Raw genomic sequence first — 18110 nt, forward strand, 5'->3', positions numbered from 1 at the left:
GGATGGTAGCCCTTTGAAAACCAATTTGCTAAAGATAGGCCACAAGTGCTGCTTTGGAAACGTTGCTCCACTACTCGGCTGTGCACACCGCTTGGCTACTTTAGCCTACAGCTAGCAGCCGCCTTTTCATTCCAGCGCTTTGGGGTGTAGAGTGAACCAGGCCCACGCTGCTGACAAAACATGCCCCACGCTGCTGACAAAACATGCCCCTCGGTGCTGTTCGGGAGCCCAATCTTTCTGTCCCTCTCCTCTCCCTCTTCAGCAAAAGGGCACAAGACAGCAGGCCTCCACTGGCCATGCTCTGGGTCTGCGATGCAGTGAGAGCGCGAAAAGTGTTCGAATGCCTACAACACCTGGTATTCCGAGATGGTCTCCCATCACAGGTACTAACCAGGCCCAACCCTGCTTAGCTTCCGAGATCAGACGAGATCGGGCGCGCTAAGGGTGGTATGGCGTAGGCCACAGCAGGGCTTCCTTTACCTCCCCTTATCCTGCGCACAGGCTCCTTCCACCCGATGCCGCCTTTGTTGTTGCTGCTGCTGCTGCTGCTAGTGCTGGTTGCTTTTGTTCACTGCTGGAGCATGTGTCTTTCAGCCCGCCCGGTCCTTCTTGCTCAGTCTGTAGTGGCAGCGGCCTTTTAGGCGCCCCCTTTTCTTTTTGCCTCTTTCCTGCAGGCCGAGCCTGGGTCTGCCAACTTGTAGCTTCCTAGGTCTTTTAGGGGGAAAGCAAGCGAAGCCCTGTTGCCTCCAGTACTGTTAGGAACCAGTCTTGTCGGCGCGCATTACGTAATGCGGGCTAAAAGTGCTTGGGGCCCGCTGCTTGATTGGGCACATACACTTGCAAGCATCGCCCTTCTTTTGGATTGCTCAGCTGCTGGCGCAAATACGTCTCCCGTCTGCCCTGCCTTGCGGTCCTAGCATGTGCTTTAGAGGCTGTGCTGGTCGTTACGTGGTGCCCCGGCACTGCGTAGTAGTGGAGTATAGAAAGCCTTGCTTATGGCTTGCACTTAAATGTCACTTCTGCCTGCCATCCTGCAATGTATGTGTGGATAGATGGAAGTGAAATATCTGTACATTTCTCTTTTTTTGTTTTTTAAATGCTGCTTTTCTCTTGGACCGCGTCATATCCTATCACCAACCGCATTGATTTAGTTTTTTGTTGTTGCTGTGACCGACACTTTACCACCGTAACACTGACTTGTGCTTGCCCACTTCTCTCTATCCTGTATCACTCAAAGACATTGTATTGTTGCCTCGTTACTCGTGTCCAGAAACACGAGAGAAGGAAAAAGAAAAAGAAAGCGAGAGAGAAAGAAAGAAAGAAAGAAAGAAAGAAAGAAAGAAAAAAACGCCACACTGAAACGTAAAGCCAGAAAAGAAATGTGTGTTTTAAAAAAAAAAAAAAAAAAGAAATCCTCCGAATGAGTGAATGTGAAATTGCATAGCGTAGATCGCCCCCTGCTGGTAGGAGATCGAAAAAGCAAAAGCCTACAACACCTGGTATTCCCAGGCGGTCTCCCATTCAAGTACTAACCAGGCCCGACCCTGCTTAGCTTCCGAGATCAGACGAGATCGGGCGTGTTCAGGGTGGTATGGCCGTAGGCAGAAACTAGGCTCCTTTAACCTCCTCTTATTCTGTTCTTCAACACCCAGGCACCTACCTCCCTCCCTCCCTCCCTCCCTCCCAGCTTCTTCATTTGCTGCTCTTGCAACTCACTGCTCAAAGGGCCCACTGACAAATGCGCTTGACGCCTACTTCTTACTTCTATCCCTACACTCCTAAGTGACCTCCTTCCTTTACACTGCGCAGCTGCTGGCACTTAGGCCTCTCCTAGATCTGCTCGGAAATGCAATCCTAACCTCTGTCTCAGAGAAAGCTGGTGAGACTGCGCCGTGACGCACTTCGAAGCAACAGCGCACTGCAATAACTCTTGCTTCAACCCAAAATTGGCACGTGGCGTCTGCCTAGGATCCTTGCTCCTTGATCCTCTCTCCGCTTCGGACTGACAAGCTGCTGTCTGTTGTCACAGGGGTTTGTTGGCAACACAGGGGATGGTAGCCCTTTGAAAACCAATTTGCTAAAGATAGGCCACAAGTGCTGCTTTGGAAACGTTGCTCCACTACTCGGCTGTGCACACCGCTTGGCTACTTTAGCCTACAGCTAGCAGCGGCCTTTTCATTCCAGCGCTTTGGGGTGTAGAGTGAACCAGGCCCACGCTGCTGACAAAACATGCCCCACGCTGCTGACAAAACATGCCCCTCGGTGCTGTTCGGGAGCCCAATCTTTCTGTCCCTCTCCTCTCCCTCTTCAGCAAAAGGGCACAAGACAGCAGGCCTCCACTGGCCATGCTCTGGGTCTGCGATGCAGTGAGAGCGCGAAAAGTGTTCGAATGCCTACAACACCTGGTATTCCGAGATGGTCTCCCATCACAGGTACTAACCAGGCCCAACCCTGCTTAGCTTCTGAGATCAGACGAGATCGGGCGCGCTAAGGGTGGTATGGCGTAGGCCACAGCAGGGCTTCCTTTACCTCCCCTTATCCTGCGCACAGGCTCCTTCCACCCGATGCCGCCTTTGTTGTTGCTGCTGCTGCTGCTGCTAGTGCTGGTTGCTTTTGTTCACTGCTGGAGCATGTGTCTTTCAGCCCGCCCGGTCCTTCTTGCTCAGTCTGTAGTGGCAGCGGCCTTTTAGGCGCCCCCTTTTCTTTTTGCCTCTTTCCTGCAGGCCGAGCCTGGGTCTGCCAACTTGTAGCTTCCTAGGTCTTTTAGGGGGAAAGCAAGCGAAGCCCTGTTGCCTCCAGTACTGTTAGGAACCAGTCTTGTCGGCGCGCATTACGTAATGCGGGCTAAAAGTGCTTGGGGCCCGCTGCTTGATTGGGCACATACACTTGCAAGCATCGCCCTTCTTTTGGATTGCTCAGCTGCTGGCGCAAATACGTCTCCCGTCTGCCCTGCCTTGCGGTCCTAGCATGTGCTTTAGAGGCTGTGCTGGTCGTTACGTGGTGCCCCGGCACTGCGTAGTAGTGGAGTATAGAAAGCCTTGCTTATGGCTTGCACTTAAATGTCACTTCTGCCTGCCATCCTGCAATGTATGTGTGGATAGATGGAAGTGAAATATCTGTACATTTCTCTTTTTTTGTTTTTTAAATGCTGCTTTTCTCTTGGACCGCGTCATATCCTATCACCAACCGCATTGATTTAGTTTTTTGTTGTTGCTGTGACCGACACTTTACCACCGTAACACTGACTTGTGCTTGCCCACTTCTCTCTATCCTGTATCACTCAAAGACATTGTATTGTTGCCTCGTTACTCGTGTCCAGAAACACGAGAGAAGGAAAAAGAAAAAGAAAGCGAGAGAGAAAGAAAGAAAGAAAGAAAGAAAGAAAGAAAGAAAGAAAGAAAAAAACGCCACACTGAAACGTAAAGCCAGAAAAGAAATGTGTGTTTTAAAAAAAAAAAAAAAAAAGAAATCCTCCGAATGAGTGAATGTGAAATTGCATAGCGTAGATCGCCCCCTGCTGGTAGGAGATCGAAAAAGCAAAAGCCTACAACACCTGGTATTCCCAGGCGGTCTCCCATCCAAGTACTAACCAGGCCCGACCCTGCTTAGCTTCCGAGATCAGACGAGATCGGGCGTGTTCAGGGTGGTATGGCCGTAGGCAGAAACTAGGCTCCTTTAACCTCCTCTTATTCTGTTCTTCAACACCCAGGCACCTACCTCCCTCCCTCCCTCCCAGCTTCTTCATTTGCTGCTCTTGCAACTCACTGCTCAAAGGGCCCACTGACAAATGCGCTTGACGCCTACTTCTTACTTCTATCCCTACACTCCTAAGTGACCTCCTTCCTTTACACTGCGCAGCTGCTGGCACTTAGGCCTCTCCTAGATCTGCTCGGAAATGCAATCCTAACCTCTGTCTCAGAGAAAGCTGGTGAGACTGCGCCGTGACGCACTTCGAAGCAACAGCGCACTGCAATAACTCTTGCTTCAACCCAAAATTGGCACGTGGCGTCTGCCTAGGATCCTTGCTCCTTGATCCTCTCTCCGCTTCGGACTGACAAGCTGCTGTCTGTTGTCACAGGGGTTTGTTGGCAACACAGGGGATGGTAGCCCTTTGAAAACCAATTTGCTAAAGATAGGCCACAAGTGCTGCTTTGGAAACGTTGCTCCACTACTCGGCTGTGCACACCGCTTGGCTACTTTAGCCTACAGCTAGCAGCGGCCTTTTCATTCCAGCGCTTTGGGGTGTAGAGTGAACCAGGCCCACGCTGCTGACAAAACATGCCCCACGCTGCTGACAAAACATGCCCCTCGGTGCTGTTCGGGAGCCCAATCTTTCTGTCCCTCTCCTCTCCCTCTTCAGCAAAAGGGCACAAGACAGCAGGCCTCCACTGGCCATGCTCTGGGTCTGCGATGCAGTGAGAGCGCGAAAAGTGTTCGAATGCCTACAACACCTGGTATTCCGAGATGGTCTCCCATCACAGGTACTAACCAGGCCCAACCCTGCTTAGCTTCCGAGATCAGACGAGATCGGGCGCGCTAAGGGTGGTATGGCGTAGGCCACAGCAGGGCTTCCTTTACCTCCCCTTATCCTGCGCACAGGCTCCTTCCACCCGATGCCGCCTTTGTTGTTGCTGCTGCTGCTGCTGCTGCTAGTGCTGGTTGCTTTTGTTCACTGCTGGAGCATGTGTCTTTCAGCCCGCCCGGTCCTTCTTGCTCAGTCTGTAGTGGCAGCGGCCTTTTAGGCGCCCCCTTTTCTTTTTGCCTCTTTCCTGCAGGCCGAGCCTGGGTCTGCCAACTTGTAGCTTCCTAGGTCTTTTAGGGGGAAAGCAAGCGAAGCCCTGTTGCCTCCAGTACTGTTAGGAACCAGTCTTGTCGGCGCGCATTACGTAATGCGGGCTAAAAGTGCTTGGGGCCCGCTGCTTGATTGGGCACATACACTTGCAAGCATCGCCCTTCTTTTGGATTGCTCAGCTGCTGGCGCAAATACGTCTCCCGTCTGCCCTGCCTTGCGGTCCTAGCATGTGCTTTAGAGGCTGTGCTGGTCGTTACGTGGTGCCCCGGCACTGCGTAGTAGTGGAGTATAGAAAGCCTTGCTTATGGCTTGAACTTAAATGTCACTTCTGCCTGCCATCCTGCAATGTATGTGTGGATAGATGGAAGTGAAATATCTGTACATTTCTCTTTTTTTGTTTTTTAAATGCTGCTTTTCTCTTGGACCGCGTCATATCCTATCACCAACCGCATTGATTTAGTTTTTTGTTGTTGCTGTGACCGACACTTTACCACCGTAACACTGACTTGTGCTTGCCCACTTCTCTCTATCCTGTATCACTCAAAGACATTGTATTGTTGCCTCGTTACTCGTGTCCAGAAACACGAGAGAAGGAAAAAGAAAAAGAAAGCGAGAGAGAAAGAAAGAAAGAAAGAAAGAAAGAAAGAAAGAAAGAAAGAAAGAAAGAAAGAAAAAAACGCCACACTGAAACGTAAAGCCAGAAAAGAAATGTGTGTTTTAAAAAAAAAAAAAAAAAAGAAATCCTCCGAATGAGTGAATGTGAAATTGCATAGCGTAGATCGCCCCCTGCTGGTAGGAGATCGAAAAAGCAAAAGCCTACAACACCTGGTATTCCCAGGCGGTCTCCCATCCAAGTACTAACCAGGCCCGACCCTGCTTAGCTTCCGAGATCAGACGTGTTCAGGGTGGTATGGCCATAGGCAGAAACTAGGCTCCTTTAACCTCCTCTTATTCTGTTCTTCAACACCCAGGCACCTACCTCCCTCCCTCCCTCCCAGCTTCTTCATTTGCTGCTCTTGCAACTCACTGCTCAAAGGGCCCACTGACAAATGCGCTTGACGCCTACTTCTTACTTCTATCCCTACACTCCTAAGTGACCTCCTTCCTTTACACTGCGCAGCTGCTGGCACTTAGGCCTCTCCTAGATCTGCTCGGAAATGCAATCCTAACCTCTGTCTCAGAGAAAGCTGGTGAGACTGCGCCGTGACGCACTTCGAAGCAACAGCGCACTGCAATAACTCTTGCTTCAACCCAAAATTGGCACGTGGCGTCTGCCTAGGATCCTTGCTCCTTGATCCTCTCTCCGCTTCGGACTGACAAGCTGCTGTCTGTTGTCACAGGGGTTTGTTGGCAACACAGGGGATGGTAGCCCTTTGAAAACCAATTTGCTAAAGATAGGCCACAAGTGCTGCTTTGGAAACGTTGCTCCACTACTCGGCTGTGCACACCGCTTGGCTACTTTAGCCTACAGCTAGCAGCGGCCTTTTCATTCCAGCGCTTTGGGGTGTAGAGTGAACCAGGCCCACGCTGCTGACAAAACATGCCCCACGCTGCTGACAAAACATGCCCCTCGGTGCTGTTCGGGAGCCCAATCTTTCTGTCCCTCTCCTCTCCCTCTTCAGCAAAAGGGCACAAGACAGCAGGCCTCCACTGGCCATGCTCTGGGTCTGCGATGCAGTGAGAGCGCGAAAAGTGTTTGAATGCCTACAACACCTGGTATTCCGAGATGGTCTCCCATCACAGGTACTAACAGGCCCAACCCTGCTTAGCTTCCGAGATCAGACGAGATCGGGCGCGCTAAGGGTGGTATGGCGTAGGCCACAGCAGGGCTTCCTTTACCTCCCCTTATCCTGCGCACAGGCTCCTTCCACCCGATGCCGCCTTTGTTGTTGCTGCTGCTGCTGCTGCTAGTGCTGGTTGCTTTTGTTCACTGCTGGAGCATGTGTCTTTCAGCCCGCCCGGTCCTTCTTGCTCAGTCTGTAGTGGCAGCGGCCTTTTAGGCGCCCCCTTTTCTTTTTGCCTCTTTCCTGCAGGCCGAGCCTGGGTCTGCCAACTTGTAGCTTCCTAGGTCTTTTAGGGGGAAAGCAAGCGAAGCCCTGTTGCCTCCAGTACTGTTAGGAACCAGTCTTGTCGGCGCGCATTACGTAATGCGGGCTAAAAGTGCTTGGGGCCCGCTGCTTGATTGGGCACATACACTTGCAAGCATCGCCCTTCTTTTGGATTGCTCAGCTGCTGGCGCAAATACGTCTCCCGTCTGCCCTGCCTTGCGGTCCTAGCATGTGCTTTAGAGGCTGTGCTGGTCGTTACGTGGTGCCCCGGCACTGCGTAGTAGTGGAGTATAGAAAGCCTTGCTTATGGCTTGCACTTAAATGTCACTTCTGCCTGCCATCCTGCAATGTATGTGTGGATAGATGGAAGTGAAATATCTGTACATTTCTCTTTTTTTGTTTTTTAAATGCTGCTTTTCTCTTGGACCGCGTCATATCCTATCACCAACCGCATTGATTTAGTTTTTTGTTGTTGCTGTGACCGACACTTTACCACCGTAACACTGACTTGTGCTTGCCCACTTCTCTCTATCCTGTATCACTCAAAGACATTGTATTGTTGCCTCGTTACTCGTGTCCAGAAACACGAGAGAAGGAAAAAGAAAAAGAAAGCGAGAGAGAAAGAAAGAAAGAAAGAAAGAAAGAAAGAAAGAAAAAAACGCCACACTGAAACGTAAAGCCAGAAAAGAAATGTGTGTTTAAAAAAAAAAAAAAAAAAAAAGAAATCCTCCGAATGAGTGAATGTGAAATTGCATAGCGTAGATCGCCCCCTGCTGGTAGGAGATCGAAAAAGCAAAAGCCTACAACACCTGGTATTCCCAGGCGGTCTCCCATCCAAGTACTAACCAGGCCCAACCCTGCTTAGCTTCCGAGATCAGACGAGATCGGGCGTGTTCAGGGTGGTATGGCCGTAGGCAGAAACTAGGCTCCTTTAACCTCCTCTTATTCTGTTCTTCAACACCCAGGCACCTACCTCCCTCCCAGCTTCTTCATTTGCTGCTCTTGCAACTCACTGCTCAAAGGGCCCACTGACAAATGCGCTTGACGCCTACTTCTTACTTCTATCCCTACACTCCTAAGTGACCTCCTTCCTTTACACTGCGCAGCTGCTGGCACTTAGGCCTCTCCTAGATCTGCTCGGAAATGCAATCCTAACCTCTGTCTCAGAGAAAGCTGGTGAGACTGCGCCGTGACGCACTTCGAAGCAACAGCGCACTGCAATAACTCTTGCTTCAACCCAAAATTGGCACGTGGCGTCTGCCTAGGATCCTTGCTCCTTGATCCTCTCTCCGCTTCGGACTGACAAGCTGCTGTCTGTTGTCACAGGGGTTTGTTGGCAACACAGGGGATGGTAGCCCTTTGAAAACCAATTTGCTAAAGATAGGCCACAAGTGCTGCTTTGGAAACGTTGCTCCACTACTCGGCTGTGCACACCGCTTGGCTACTTTAGCCTACAGCTAGCAGCGGCCTTTTCATTCCAGCGCTTTGGGGTGTAGAGTGAACCAGGCCCACGCTGCTGACAAAACATGCCCCACGCTGCTGACAAAACATGCCCCTCGGTGCTGTTCGGGAGCCCAATCTTTCTGTCCCTCTCCTCTCCCTCTTCAGCAAAAGGGCACAAGACAGCAGGCCTCCACTGGCCATGCTCTGGGTCTGCGATGCAGTGAGAGCGCGAAAAGTGTTTGAATGCCTACAACACCTGGTATTCCGAGATGGTCTCCCATCACAGGTACTAACAGGCCCAACCCTGCTTAGCTTCCGAGATCAGACGAGATCGGGCGCGCTAAGGGTGGTATGGCGTAGGCCACAGCAGGGCTTCCTTTACCTCCCCTTATCCTGCGCACAGGCTCCTTCCACCCGATGCCGCCTTTGTTGTTGCTGCTGCTGCTGCTGCTAGTGCTGGTTGCTTTTGTTCACTGCTGGAGCATGTGTCTTTCAGCCCGCCCGGTCCTTCTTGCTCAGTCTGTAGTGGCAGCGGCCTTTTAGGCGCCCCCTTTTCTTTTTGCCTCTTTCCTGCAGGCCGAGCCTGGGTCTGCCAACTTGTAGCTTCCTAGGTCTTTTAGGGGGAAAGCAAGCGAAGCCCTGTTGCCTCCAGTACTGTTAGGAACCAGTCTTGTCGGCGCGCATTACGTAATGCGGGCTAAAAGTGCTTGGGGCCCGCTGCTTGATTGGGCACATACACTTGCAAGCATCGCCCTTCTTTTGGATTGCTCAGCTGCTGGCGCAAATACGTCTCCCGTCTGCCCTGCCTTGCGGTCCTAGCATGTGCTTTAGAGGCTGTGCTGGTCGTTACGTGGTGCCCCGGCACTGCGTAGTAGTGGAGTATAGAAAGCCTTGCTTATGGCTTGCACTTAAATGTCACTTCTGCCTGCCATCCTGCAATGTATGTGTGGATAGATGGAAGTGAAATATCTGTACATTTCTCTTTTTTTGTTTTTTAAATGCTGCTTTTCTCTTGGACCGCGTCATATCCTATCACCAACCGCATTGATTTAGTTTTTTGTTGTTGCTGTGACCGACACTTTACCACCGTAACACTGACTTGTGCTTGCCCACTTCTCTCTATCCTGTATCACTCAAAGACATTGTATTGTTGCCTCGTTACTCGTGTCCAGAAACACGAGAGAAGGAAAAAGAAAAAGAAAGCGAGAGAGAAAGAAAGAAAGAAAGAAAGAAAGAAAGAAAGAAAGAAAAAAACGCCACACTGAAACGTAAAGCCAGAAAAGAAATGTGTGTTTAAAAAAAAAAAAAAAAAAAAAAAGAAATCCTCCGAATGAGTGAATGTGAAATTGCATAGCGTAGATCGCCCCCTGCTGGTAGGAGATCGAAAAAGCAAAAGCCTACAACACCTGGTATTCCCAGGCGGTCTCCCATCCAAGTACTAACCAGGCCCGACCCTGCTTAGCTTCCGAGATCAGACGAGATCGGGCGTGTTCAGGGTGGTATGGCCGTAGGCAGAAACTAGGCTCCTTTAACCTCCTCTTATTCTGTTCTTCAACACCCAGGCACCTACCTCCCTCCCAGCTTCTTCATTTGCTGCTCTTGCAACTCACTGCTCAAAGGGCCCACTGACAAATGCGCTTGACGCCTACTTCTTACTTCTATCCCTACACTCCTAAGTGACCTCCTTCCTTTACACTGCGCAGCTGCTGGCACTTAGGCCTCTCCTAGATCTGCTCGGAAATGCAATCCTAACCTCTGTCTCAGAGAAAGCTGGTGAGACTGCGCCGTGACGCACTTCGAAGCAACAGCGCACTGCAATAACTCTTGCTTCAACCCAAAATTGGCACGTGGCGTCTGCCTAGGATCCTTGCTCCTTGATCCTCTCTCCGCTTCGGACTGACAAGCTGCTGTCTGTTGTCACAGGGGTTTGTTGGCAACACAGGGGATGGTAGCCCTTTGAAAACCAATTTGCTAAAGATAGGCCACAAGTGCTGCTTTGGAAACGTTGCTCCACTACTCGGCTGTGCACACCGCTTGGCTACTTTAGCCTACAGCTAGCAGCGGCCTTTTCATTCCAGCGCTTTGGGGTGTAGAGTGAACCAGGCCCACGCTGCTGACAAAACATGCCCCACGCTGCTGACAAAACATGCCCCTCGGTGCTGTTCGGGAGCCTAATCTTTCTGTCCCTCTCCTCTCCCTCTTCAGCAAAAGGGCACAAGACAGCAGGCCTCCACTGGCCATGCTCTGGGTCTGCGATGCAGTGAGAGCGCGAAAAGTGTTCGAATGCCTACAACACCTGGTATTCCGAGATGGTCTCCCATCACAGGTACTAACCAGGCCCAACCCTGCTTAGCTTCCGAGATCAGGCGCGCTAAGGGTGGTATGGCGTAGGCCACAGCAGGGCTTCCTTTACCTCCCCTTATCCTGCGCACAGGCTCCTTCCACCCGATGCCGCCTTTGTTGTTGCTGCTGCTGCTGCTGCTAGTGCTGGTTGCTTTTGTTCACTGCTGGAGCATGTGTCTTTCAGCCCGCCCGGTCCTTCTTGCTCAGTCTGTAGTGGCAGCGGCCTTTTAGGCGCCCCCTTTTCTTTTTGCCTCTTTCCTGCAGGCCGAGCCTGGGTCTGCCAACTTGTAGCTTCCTAGGTCTTTTAGGGGGAAAGCAAGCGAAGCCCTGTTGCCTCCAGTACTGTTAGGAACCAGTCTTGTCGGCGCGCATTACGTAATGCGGGCTAAAAGTGCTTGGGGCCCGCTGCTTGATTGGGCACATACACTTGCAAGCATCGCCCTTCTTTTGGATTGCTCAGCTGCTGGCGCAAATACGTCTCCCGTCTGCCCTGCCTTGCGGTCCTAGCATGTGCTTTAGAGGCTGTGCTGGTCGTTACGTGGTGCCCCGGCACTGCGTAGTAGTGGAGTATAGAAAGCCTTGCTTATGGCTTGCACTTAAATGTCACTTCTGCCTGCCATCCTGCAATGTATGTGTGGATAGATGGAAGTGAAATATCTGTACATTTCTCTTTTTTTGTTTTTTAAATGCTGCTTTTCTCTTGGACCGCGTCATATCCTATCACCAACCGCATTGATTTAGTTTTTTGTTGTTGCTGTGACCGACACTTTACCACCGTAACACTGACTTGTGCTTGCCCACTTCTCTCTATCCTGTATCACTCAAAGACATTGTATTGTTGCCTCGTTACTCGTGTCCAGAAACACGAGAGAAGGAAAAAGAAAAAGAAAGCGAGAGAGAAAGAAAGAAAGAAAGAAAGAAAGAAAGAAAGAAAGAAAAAAACGCCACACTGAAACGTAAAGCCAGAAAAGAAATGTGTGTTTAAAAAAAAAAAAAAAAAAAAAAAGAAATCCTCCGAATGAGTGAATGTGAAATTGCATAGCGTAGATCGCCCCCTGCTGGTAGGAGATCGAAAAAGCAAAAGCCTACAACACCTGGTATTCCCAGGCGGTCTCCCATCCAAGTACTAACCAGGCCCGACCCTGCTTAGCTTCCGAGATCAGACGAGATCGGGCGTGTTCAGGGTGGTATGGCCGTAGGCAGAAACTAGGCTCCTTTAACCTCCTCTTATTCTGTTCTTCAACACCCAGGCACCTACCTCCCTCCCTCCCTCCCAGCTTCTTCATTTGCTGCTCTTGCAACTCACTGCTCAAAGGGCCCACTGACAAATGCGCTTGACGCCTACTTCTTACTTCTATCCCTACACTCCTAAGTGACCTCCTTCCTTTACACTGCGCAGCTGCTGGCACTTAGGCCTCTCCTAGATCTGCTCGGAAATGCAATCCTAACCTCTGTCTCAGAGAAAGCTGGTGAGACTGCGCCGTGACGCACTTCGAAGCAACAGCGCACTGCAATAACTCTTGCTTCAACCCAAAATTGGCACGTGGCGTCTGCCTAGGATCCTTGCTCCTTGATCCTCTCTCCGCTTCGGACTGACAAGCTGCTGTCTGTTGTCACAGGGGTTTGTTGGCAACACAGGGGATGGTAGCCCTTTGAAAACCAATTTGCTAAAGATAGGCCACAAGTGCTGCTTTGGAAACGTTGCTCCACTACTCGGCTGTGCACACCGCTTGGCTACTTTAGCCTACAGCTAGCAGCGGCCTTTTCATTCCAGCGCTTTGGGGTGTAGAGTGAACCAGGCCCACGCTGCTGACAAAACATGCCCCACGCTGCTGACAAAACATGCCCCTCGGTGCTGTTCGGGAGCCCAATCTTTCTGTCCCTCTCCTCTCCCTCTTCAGCAAAAGGGCACAAGACAGCAGGCCTCCACTGGCCATGCTCTGGGTCTGCGATGCAGTGAGAGCGCGAAAAGTGTTTGAATGCCTACAACACCTGGTATTCCGAGATGGTCTCCCATCACAGGTACTAACCAGGCCCAACCCTGCTTAGCTTCCGAGATCAGACGAGATCGGGCGCGCTAAGGGTGGTATGGCGTAGGCCACAGCAGGGCTTCCTTTACCTCCCCTTATCCTGCGCACAGGCTCCTTCCACCCGATGCCGCCTTTGTTGTTGCTGCTGCTGCTGCTGCTAGTGCTGGTTGCTTTTGTTCACTGCTGGAGCATGTGTCTTTCAGCCCGCCCGGTCCTTCTTTCTCAGTCTGTAGTGGCAGCGGCCTTTTAGGCGCCCCCTTTTCTTTTTGCCTCTTTCCTGCAGGCCGAGCCTGGGTCTGCCAACTTGTAGCTTCCTAGGTCTTTTAGGGGGAAAGCAAGCGAAGCCCTGTTGCCTCCAGTACTGTTAGGAACCAGTCTTGTCGGCGCGCATTACGTAATGCGGGCTAAAAGTGCTTGGGGCCCGCTGCTTGATTGGGCACATACACTTGCAAGCATCGCCCTTCTTTTGGATTGCTCAGCTGCTGGCGCAAATACCTCTCCCGTCTGCCCTGCCTTGCGGTCCTAGCATGTGCTTTAGAGGCTGTGCTGGTCGTTACGTGGTGCCCCGGCACTGCGTAGTAGTGGAGTATAGAAAGCCTTGCTTATGGCTTGCACTTAAATGTCACTTCTGCCTGCCATCCTGCAATGTATGTGTGGATAGATGGAAGTGAAATATCTGTACATTTCTCTTTTTTTGTTTTTTAAATGCTGCTTTTCTCTTGGACCGCGTCATATCCTATCACCAACCGCATTGATTTAGTTTTTTGTTGTTGCTGTGACCGACACTTTACCACCGTAACACTGACTTGTGCTTGCCCACTTCTCTCTATCCTGTATCACTCAAAGACATTGTATTGTTGCCTCGTTACTCGTGTCCAGAAACACGAGAGAAGGAAAAAGAAAAAGAAAGCGAGAGAGAAAGAAAGAAAGAAAGAAAGAAAGAAAGAAAGAAAGAAAAAAACGCCACACTGAAACGTAAAGCCAGAAAAGAAATGTGTGTTTTAAAAAAAAAAAAAAAAAAGAAATCCTCCGAATGAGTGAATGTGAAATTGCATAGCGTAGATCGCCCCCTGCTGGTAGGAGATCGAAAAAGCAAAAGCCTACAACACCTGGTATTCCCAGGCGGTCTCCCATCCAAGTACTAACCAGGCCCGACCCTGCTTAGCTTCCGAGATCAGACGAGATCAGGCGTGTTCAGGGTGGTATGGCCGTAGGCAGAAACTAGGCTCCTTTAACCTCCTCTTATTCTGTTCTTCAACACCCAGGCACCTACCTCCCTCCCTCCCTCCCTCCCAGCTTCTTCATTTGCTGCTCTTGCAACTCACTGCTCAAAGGGCCCACTGACAAATGCGCTTGACGCCTACTTCTTACTTCTATCCCTACACTCCTAAGTGACCTCCTTCCTTTACACTGCGCAGCTGCTGGCACTTAGGCCTCTCCTAGATCTGCTCGGAAATGCAATCCTAACCTCTGTCTCAGAGAAAGCTGGTGAGACTGCGCCGTGACGCACTTCGAAGCAACAGCGCACTGCAATAACTCTTGCTTCAACCCAAAATTGGCACGTGGCGTCTGCCTAGGATCCTTGCTCCTTGATCCTCTCTCTGCTTCGGACTGACAAGCTGCTGTCTGTTGTCACAGGGGTTTGTTGGCAACACAGGGGATGGTAGCCCTTTGAAAACCAATTTGCTAAAGATAGGCCACAAGTGCTGCTTTGGAAACGTTGCTCCACTACTCGGCTGTGCACACCGCTTGGCTACTTTAGCCTACAGCTAGCAGCGGCCTTTTCATTCCAGCGCTTTGGGGTGTAGAGTGAACCAGGCCCACGCTGCTGACAAAACATGCCCCACGCTGCTGACAAAACATGCCCCTCGGTGCTGTTCGGGAGCCCAATCTTTCTGTCCCTCTCCTCTCCCTCTTCAGCAAAAGGGCACAAGACAGCAGGCCTCCACTGGCCATGCTCTGGGTCTGCGATGCAGTGAGAGCGCGAAAAGTGTTCGAATGCCTACAACACCTGGTATTCCGAGATGGTCTCCCATCACAGGTACTAACCAGGCCCAACCCTGCTTAGCTTCCGAGATCAGACGAGATCGGGCGCGCTAAGGGTGGTATGGCGTAGGCCACAGCAGGGCTTCCTTTACCTCCCCTTATCCTGCGCACAGGCTCCTTCCACCCGATGCCGCCTTTGTTGTTGCTGCTGCTGCTGCTGCTAGTGCTGGTTGCTTTTGTTCACTGCTGGAGCATGTGTCTTTCAGCCCGCCCGGTCCTTCTTGCTCAGTCTGTAGTGGCAGCGGCCTTTTAGGCGCCCCCTTTTCTTTTTGCCTCTTTCCTGCAGGCCGAGCCTGGGTCTGCCAACTTGTAGCTTCCTAGGTCTTTTAGGGGGAAAGCAAGCGAAGCCCTGTTGCCTCCAGTACTGTTAGGAACCAGTCTTGTCGGCGCGCATTACGTAATGCGGGCTAAAAGTGCTTGGGGCCCGCTGCTTGATTGGGCACATACACTTGCAAGCATCGCCCTTCTTTTGGATTGCTCAGCTGCTGGCGCAAATACGTCTCCCGTCTGCCCTGCCTTGCGGTCCTAGCATGTGCTTTAGAGGCTGTGCTGGTCGTTACGTGGTGCCCCGGCACTGCGTAGTAGTGGAGTATAGAAAGCCTTGCTTATGGCTTGCACTTAAATGTCACTTCTGCCTGCCATCCTGCAATGTATGTGTGGATAGATGGAAGTGAAATATCTGTACATTTCTCTTTTTTTGTTTTTTAAATGCTGCTTTTCTCTTGGACCGCGTCATATCCTATCACCAACCGCATTGATTTAGTTTTTTGTTGTTGCTGTGACCGACACTTTACCACCGTAACACTGACTTGTGCTTGCCCACTTCTCTCTATCCTGTATCACTCAAAGACATTGTATTGTTGCCTCGTTACTCGTGTCCAGAAACACGAGAGAAGGAAAAAGAAAAAGAAAGCGAGAGAGAAAGAAAGAAAGAAAGAAAGAAAGAAAGAAAGAAAAAAACGCCACACTGAAACGTAAAGCCAGAAAAGAAATGTGTGTTTAAAAAGAAAAAAAAAAAGAAAAGAAATCCTCCGAATGAGTGAATGTGAAATTGCATAGCGTAGATCGCCCCCTGCTGGTAGGAGATCGAAAAAGCAAAAGCCTACAACACCTGGTATTCCCAGGCGGTCTCCCATCCAAGTACTAACCAGGCCCGACCCTGCTTAGCTTCCGAGATCAGGCGTGTTCAGGGTGGTATGGCCGTAGGCAGAAACTAGGCTCCTTTAACCTCCTCTTATTCTGTTTTTCAACACCCAGGCACCTACCTCCCTCCCAGCTTCTTCATTTGCTGCTCTTGCAACTCACTGCTCAAAGGGCCCACTGACAAATGCGCTTGACGCCTACTTCTTACTTCTATCCCTACACTCCTAAGTGACCTCCTTCCTTTACACTGCGCAGCTGCTGGCACTTAGGCCTCTCCTAGATCTGCTCGGAAATGCAATCCTAACCTCTGTCTCAGAGAAAGCTGGTGAGACTGCGCCGTGACGCACTTCGAAGCAACAGCGCACTGCAATAACTCTTGCTTCAACCCAAAATTGGCACGTGGCGTCTGCCTAGGATCCTTGCTCCTTGATCCTCTCTCCGCTTCGGACTGACAAGCTGCTGTCTGTTGTCACAGGGGTTTGTTGGCAACACAGGGGATGGTAGCCCTTTGAAAACCAATTTGCTAAAGATAGGCCACAAGTGCTGCTTTGGAAACGTTGCTCCACTACTCGGCTGTGCACACCGCTTGGCTACTTTAGCCTACAGCTAGCAGCGGCCTTTTCATTCCAGCGCTTTGGGGTGTAGAGTGAACCAGGCCCACGCTGCTGACAAAACATGCCCCACGCTGCTGACAAAACATGCCCCTCGGTGCTGTTCGGGAGCCCAATCTTTCTGTCCCTCTCCTCTCCCTCTTCAGCAAAAGGGCACAAGACAGCAGGCCTCCACTGGCCATGCTCTGGGTCTGCGATGCAGTGAGAGCGCGAAAAGTGTTTGAATGCCTACAACACCTGGTATTCCGAGATGGTCTCCCATCACAGGTACTAACCAGGCCCAACCCTGCTTAGCTTCCGAGATCAGACGAGATCGGGCGCGCTAAGGGTGGTATGGCGTAGGCCACAGCAGGGCTTCCTTTACCTCCCCTTATCCTGCGCACAGGCTCCTTCCACCCGATGCCGCCTTTGTTGTTGCTGCTGCTGCTGCTGCTAGTGCTGGTTGCTTTTGTTCACTGCTGGAGCATGTGTCTTTCAGCCCGCCCGGTCCTTCTTGCTCAGTCTGTAGTGGCAGCGGCCTTTTAGGCGCCCCCTTTTCTTTTTGCCTCTTTCCTGCAGGCCGAGCCTGGGTCTGCCAACTTGTAGCTTCCTAGGTCTTTTAGGGGGAAAGCAAGCGAAGCCCTGTTGCCTCCAGTACTGTTAGGAACCAGTCTTGTCGGCGCGCATTACGTAATGCGGGCTAAAAGTGCTTGGGGCCCGCTGCTTGATTGGGCACATACACTTGCAAGCATCGCCCTTCTTTTGGATTGCTCAGCTGCTGGCGCAAATACGTCTCCCGTCTGCCCTGCCTTGCGGTCCTAGCATGTGCTTTAGAGGCTGTGCTGGTCGTTACGTGGTGCCCCGGCACTGCGTAGTAGTGGAGTATAGAAAGCCTTGCTTATGGCTTGCACTTAAATGTCACTTCTGCCTGCCATCCTGCAATGTATGTGTGGATAGATGGAAGTGAAATATCTGTACATTTCTCTTTTTTGTTTTTTAAATGCTGCTTTTCTCTTGGACCGCGTCATATCCTATCACCAACCGCATTGATTTAGTTTTTTGTTGTTGCTGTGACCGACACTTTACCACCGTAACACTGACTTGTGCTTGCCCACTTCTCTCTATCCTGTATCACTCAAAGACATTGTATTGTTGCCTCGTTACTCGTGTCCAGAAACACGAGAGAAGGAAAAAGAAAAAGAAAGCGAGAGAGAAAGAAAGAAAGAAAGAAAGAAAGAAAGAAAGAAAAAAACGCCACACTGAAACGTAAAGCCAGAAAAGAAATGTGTGTTTAAAAAAAAAAAAAAAAAAAAAAAAGAAATCCTCCGAATGAGTGAATGTGAAATTGCATAGCGTAGATCGCCCCCTGCTGGTAGGAGATCGAAAAAGCAAAAGCCTACAACACCTGGTATTCCCAGGCGGTCTCCCATCCAAGTACTAACCAGGCCCGACCCTGCTTAGCTTCCGAGATCAGGCGTGTTCAGGGTGGTATGGCCGTAGGCAGAAACTAGGCTCCTTTAACCTCCTCTTATTCTGTTCTTCAACACCCAGGCACCTACCTCCCTCCCTCCCTCCCTCCCAGCTTCTTCATTTGCTGCTCTTGCAACTCACTGCTCAAAGGGCCCACTGACAAATGCGCTTGACGCCTACTTCTTACTTCTATCCCTACACTCCT

The 18110-nt window shown here is 50.9% G+C and overlaps 6 non-coding genes and 12 pseudogenes across 6 annotated transcripts; all 18 read right to left on the bottom strand.

Moving 5' to 3' along the window:
• Positions 1 to 341: 341 nt before the first annotated feature.
• Positions 342 to 460, bottom strand: LOC134578221 (5S ribosomal RNA; annotated as a pseudogene).
• Positions 461 to 1484: 1024 nt separating this feature from the next.
• Positions 1485 to 1603, bottom strand: LOC134577360 (5S ribosomal RNA). The gene has a single exon (XR_010085992.1). It is a non-coding gene; the product is annotated as a 5S ribosomal RNA (ribosomal RNA).
• Positions 1604 to 2390: 787 nt separating this feature from the next.
• Positions 2391 to 2509, bottom strand: LOC134578819 (5S ribosomal RNA; annotated as a pseudogene).
• Positions 2510 to 3541: 1032 nt separating this feature from the next.
• LOC134575637 (5S ribosomal RNA) lies at positions 3542 to 3660 on the bottom strand. Its single transcript, XR_010085711.1, has one exon. It is a non-coding gene; the product is annotated as a 5S ribosomal RNA (ribosomal RNA).
• Positions 3661 to 4439: 779 nt separating this feature from the next.
• Positions 4440 to 4558, bottom strand: LOC134578232 (5S ribosomal RNA; annotated as a pseudogene).
• Positions 4559 to 5605: 1047 nt separating this feature from the next.
• On the bottom strand, positions 5606 to 5714 carry LOC134578726 (5S ribosomal RNA; annotated as a pseudogene).
• A 779-nt stretch (positions 5715 to 6493) lies between these two features.
• LOC134579026 (5S ribosomal RNA) lies at positions 6494 to 6611 on the bottom strand (annotated as a pseudogene).
• Positions 6612 to 7637: 1026 nt separating this feature from the next.
• On the bottom strand, positions 7638 to 7756 carry LOC134577445 (5S ribosomal RNA). Its single transcript, XR_010086011.1, has one exon. It is a non-coding gene; the product is annotated as a 5S ribosomal RNA (ribosomal RNA).
• Positions 7757 to 8527: 771 nt separating this feature from the next.
• LOC134579031 (5S ribosomal RNA) lies at positions 8528 to 8645 on the bottom strand (annotated as a pseudogene).
• Positions 8646 to 9677: 1032 nt separating this feature from the next.
• Positions 9678 to 9796, bottom strand: LOC134575696 (5S ribosomal RNA). The gene has a single exon (XR_010085723.1). It is a non-coding gene; the product is annotated as a 5S ribosomal RNA (ribosomal RNA).
• Positions 9797 to 10567: 771 nt separating this feature from the next.
• On the bottom strand, positions 10568 to 10676 carry LOC134579118 (5S ribosomal RNA; annotated as a pseudogene).
• A 1032-nt stretch (positions 10677 to 11708) lies between these two features.
• LOC134575751 (5S ribosomal RNA) lies at positions 11709 to 11827 on the bottom strand. Its single transcript, XR_010085735.1, has one exon. It is a non-coding gene; the product is annotated as a 5S ribosomal RNA (ribosomal RNA).
• A 779-nt stretch (positions 11828 to 12606) lies between these two features.
• Positions 12607 to 12725, bottom strand: LOC134578243 (5S ribosomal RNA; annotated as a pseudogene).
• A 1028-nt stretch (positions 12726 to 13753) lies between these two features.
• Positions 13754 to 13872, bottom strand: LOC134577414 (5S ribosomal RNA). Its single transcript, XR_010086004.1, has one exon. It is a non-coding gene; the product is annotated as a 5S ribosomal RNA (ribosomal RNA).
• A 783-nt stretch (positions 13873 to 14655) lies between these two features.
• On the bottom strand, positions 14656 to 14774 carry LOC134578253 (5S ribosomal RNA; annotated as a pseudogene).
• Positions 14775 to 15801: 1027 nt separating this feature from the next.
• On the bottom strand, positions 15802 to 15910 carry LOC134577669 (5S ribosomal RNA; annotated as a pseudogene).
• A 771-nt stretch (positions 15911 to 16681) lies between these two features.
• On the bottom strand, positions 16682 to 16800 carry LOC134578259 (5S ribosomal RNA; annotated as a pseudogene).
• Positions 16801 to 17828: 1028 nt separating this feature from the next.
• On the bottom strand, positions 17829 to 17937 carry LOC134577673 (5S ribosomal RNA; annotated as a pseudogene).
• Between the last annotated feature and the right edge of the window lie 173 nt (positions 17938 to 18110).

Source organism: Pelobates fuscus, chromosome 1, assembly GCF_036172605.1.
Source record: "Pelobates fuscus isolate aPelFus1 chromosome 1, aPelFus1.pri, whole genome shotgun sequence".
Taxonomy (NCBI): Eukaryota; Metazoa; Chordata; class Amphibia; order Anura; family Pelobatidae; genus Pelobates; species Pelobates fuscus.